The sequence below is a fragment of the Cebus imitator genome, unplaced genomic scaffold (assembly GCF_001604975.1).
Source record: "Cebus imitator isolate Cc_AM_T3 unplaced genomic scaffold, Cebus_imitator-1.0 Scaffold121, whole genome shotgun sequence".
NCBI classification, from domain to species: domain Eukaryota; kingdom Metazoa; phylum Chordata; class Mammalia; order Primates; family Cebidae; genus Cebus; species Cebus imitator.
Genome location: NW_016107436.1, coordinates 16,748 through 21,153, shown reverse-complemented (window position 1 = coordinate 21,153; position 4,406 = coordinate 16,748).

Here is a 4,406-nt window from a genome sequence, read left to right as displayed (position 1 = left end):
CACTGTGTTGCCTAGGCCAGATAGAGGTCAGTGGTGTGATCTTGGCTCACTACAACCTACGCCTCTTGGGTTCAAGTGATTTTCCTGCTTCAGCCTCCTGAGTAGCTGGGATCACAGGTATTCGCCACCACACCTGGCTAACTTTTGTATTTTTAGTACAGACGGGGTTTCACCATGTTGGCCAGGCCGATCTCGAACTCTTGACCTCAGGTGATCCACCTGCCTCAGCCTTCCAAAGTGCTGGGATTACAGGTGTGAGACACAGAGCAAGTTTCTTCTTTCCTAAAAAAGCAAGTTTTTTAGGAAAGCAAAGACAGAATGGTTACTCCATAGAGCAGCCCAGAGGGTGCTGGTGCCCATCTTTAGGGTTATTTCTCCATGACATGCTGAACGAGGGGTAGATTATTCATGACGCCCCTTTTTTAGATCACATAGGGCAACTTTCTGATGTTGCCATGGCATTTGTAAATTGTCATGGCGTAGTAATGTAGCAGTGAGGACGGCCAGAGGTCACTCTCCTGGCCATCTTGGTTTTGGGGGGTTTTGGACTGGCTTCTTTACTGCAGCCTGTTTTATCGGTGAGGTCTCTGTGACCTGTATCCTGTACTGACCTCCTCTTTCATCCTGTGACTTAGAATGCCTTCACTGTCTGGGAATGCAGCCCAGTAGGTCTCAGCCACTTTTACCCAGCTCCTATTCAAGGCGGAGTTGCTGTGGTTCACATGCCTCTGGCAGCTGGGCTCCTCCAGATCTCCTGACATTCTGTCCCGTCCCCAGCTCCTGGGCCCCTCCGCCCTCACCGCCATCGCTGTCTTCCTGAGCCTCTTCCCTCTGAATTTCTTCATCACCAAGAAGAGGAATCACTGTCAGGTTCAGCTTTTGGGAAAGGGACAGACCAGGCAGGAAGTAGGGAGGAAGACACAGGCCCTGGTGTGGGCGATGGGGAGGGGAGAGCTGGGTGGGAGCCGGCGGGTCTGGGTTTGTTCTGGTCTCTGTGAGTTGCCCATTGTGCAGACTTGTCCCGCTCCTTCCCCATCGCAGTGGACACGGCCCCTCCCTCCAGTGTTCAGGCCTCAGGCAGTTCCCTCCAGCTGACAGAAGAGAGAGCATTGTCAGTTCAATGCCTTTTTCTCCTGTACCCCATCAGTCAGCAGATTTGCTTGGTGTCACCTTGAAGATGCACTCCAGCCTGGGTAACAGGACTCAAAAAAAAAAAAAAGAAAAAAAAGAAAATGCATCCAGCAGCAAGGCCCTGGCTTGCTCCCTACTTCTGCCCACAGCCTCTCTCCACTCCCAGCCACAGGAGACCTGTGTGAGCCGAATCCACTGCACCCTCCTCTGCTCAGACCCACGGCGGCCCCATTTCCCTCGCTCTGAGCCAAAGGCCCCACAGTGGCCCACCAGGCCCATCCTGAGCTGCCTCATTGCCTCCAGCCTCACCTTCCACCCATCTCCCTCCCTTCCCCACCTACCCCCTTCCCCATCCTCACACTTGACATGTTCACACATCTCTCTAGGCATCTGCTTTCGCTGTTCCCTCTGCCTGGGCCACCCTCCCTCCAGAAGACCCTTGTCCCCTCCAGCACTCCCTGCAGTCAGGGCCGCCTCCCTCACCACCGTCCAGCAAGAGCACAGCCCGCCCACCCCTCTCCTCCCAGCAACTCCCTTCCTTGGCCTGTCCTGGGTTCATTTTTGCTTTTCCCCAGCACTTCCCACTTCCTAAAGAGCCCTGCAGGAAGCACCCGGCAGGGGCCGATGGCCTCATGGCCTCGCTCTCCTTAGACTGGAAGCTCCACAGCAGTATGGGCCACTCACTGGGCAGACTCAGTATCTAGTTAGCGCTCAGCACACAGAAGGTGCTGGATAAGTGTTTGATAACTACGGAAGGAGGGAGGGAGGGGAGAAGGGAGGGAGGGGAGGAGTGAAAGGGAGGGAAGGAAAGATAGGAAGGGGGAGGACAGATGGAGGGAAGGAAAGAGTTGAAAGAGGAAGAGAAGGAATGAGGGAGAGAAGGAAGGAAGGGAGGGAAGGAAAAACAGGGCAGAAAGAAAGGGCAGGAGAGCAGAAGAAAGGAGTAGGGAAGAAAGAAAAGAAAGGAGGGAGAGAGGGAGGGAGGGAGGGAGGGAAGGGGGATGGAGGGAAGGAACTTATTTCCTCTCTAGGCCCAGCTGTCCCAATGTCCATCTGTCACTTGGACTGTTTCTCCAACCTCCTGTGTGGCCTCCTCTGGGCATGGTGGCTCACGTCTGTAATCCCAGCACTTTGGGAGGTCGAGGCAGGCAGATCACCTGAGGTCAGGAGTTCAAAACCAGCCTGGCCAACATGGCAAAATGCTCTCTCTATTAAAAAATACAAAGATTAGCTGAGCATCATGGCAGTCACCTATAATCCCAGCTACTCCAGAATCTGAGGCAGGAGAATCACTTGAACATGGGAGGCGGAGGTTACAGTGAGCTGAGATCGCGCCACTGCACTCGAGCCTGGTAACAGAGCAAGACTCCATCCCAAAAAATAACAAAAAACCTTCTCCAGGCACCTGCCTTCTGATGATGGCCCCTCCCCCGGTGAAGCACAGGAGACCCCGAACTCCTGCCTGACCCTAAAGTGCCAAGTGACCCTGCCCACGCACTCCTCTGGCCACACTGAGTGTCCTCTGAGTCGTGCTGCTCCCTCTGCCTGGGTTTTTGCAGCCCCCTGTCTCAAAGCCTCCCCTCCCTCTTCCTGGCTCCTGCCCCCCATCCTCTGCCTGCCCAGCACCCACCTCCTGGTCATTTAACATGTAGCTCAAGGTGTAATCCCAGCACTTTAGGAGGCCAAGGGCAGAGGATCACTTGAGCCCAAGAGCTTGAGGCCAGTCTGGGCAACACAGTGAGACCCCCCCCAACTCCACCAAAAATGTAAAAGGAAGAAAAAAAGATGTAGCTCAGGCATTACCCACCTCCAGGTAGCCTTCCTGATGGCACCATACCCAGGTGGGCTCAGGGGCAGCCTCTGTTCTCTGGGCATCAGAAGCTGCCTCCCCAGGGCAGTGGCACCGGGTCAGCTCCTGCAGGGGTCCAAGCACAGGATGATGGTGGATGGATCAGGACTGGGGGTCAGAGATGCGGAGAGGCAGACAGCTTTGGGACGCACTTGGTGAGATCAGTGGGATTTGCTGCAGGGCGACTGTCAGGATGCAGGGGAGAATTCTGGACCGGCCGTGTCTTCATCTCTCTCTTCCCTCCAATCCCAGGAGAGCAAATGAGGCAGAAGGACTTGCAGGGCCTGCTCACCAGCTCCATCCTCAGGAACTCAAGGGCCATCAAGTTCCATGGCTGGGAGGGAGCCTTTCTGGACAGAGTCCTGGGCATCCGAGGCCAGGATCTGGGCGCCTTCCGGACCTCCGGCCTCCCTTTCTCCGTGTCTCTGGTGTCCTTCCAAGCATCTACATTTCTGGTGATGTCACTCTCGTCTCTATACTGAGCAGGACTGGGGATGGAGTGTGGGGGTTGGGGGGGGGTGTGAGGTAGGTGGAGCCTCCCAGATCCTATCACCCTGTCCGTCAAAACCCACACATTCTGGATCCTGTTCTGTTGGGGTTCCTGCTGTCTTCTGCGTGAAAGAATTAATCACATGATTCTGGTAAAGGTGGCAGCGGCTGATGAGGTCTGCTGTTCTAAGAGTTCCAGGCTTCTACTGATGTGGGGAGGAGGGTTCAGGTGCAGGCGGGCTGCAGAGGTAGAATCCGGGGTCTGAGTAGCTTCCCTGCTGCTGGCCAGCAGATGTCCACAGCCACCCTGTCACTGACGTGATCCTTGTCCTGCCATTCTGTAATTTATTTCTGATGGCTGTCAGAACAATCTTCCTAAAGCACAGCTTTTGGAAGAATTTAAAAATGTTGATACCTAGGCCAGGCGCAGTGACTCACACCTGCCATGCCAGCTCTTTGGGAGGCTGAGGTGGCTTGAACCAGGTGGCTGAGTTTGCAGTGAGCCGAGATTGTGCCACTTCACTCCAGCCTGGGCGACAGAGCAAGACTTTGTCTCAAAAACGAAACAAAACAAAACAAAACAAAGCAAAACAAAAGGACCACAAATGGCACCAACACCTAGAGCCTTCCCATGCTGCTCTCCCCAGGAGTCCCCGGGCTCAGCCCTCACGTCTATCACCTTCACAGAGAGGCCTTTCCTGACCACCTTCTCCACCACCACAGCATCCCTGCTCGTGCTAGTGCACTCTTAGCCCTGCACCTGATTTCTCTTTACTTTTTTATTTTTGAAGACAGAGTCTTGCTCTGTTCCCCAGACTGGAGTGCAGTGGTACAATGTTGGCTCACTGCAACCTCCACCTCCCAAGTTCAAGCAATCCTCCCACCTCAGCCTCCCGAGTAGCTAGAATTACAGGCAGGTGCCACACAACACCTGGCT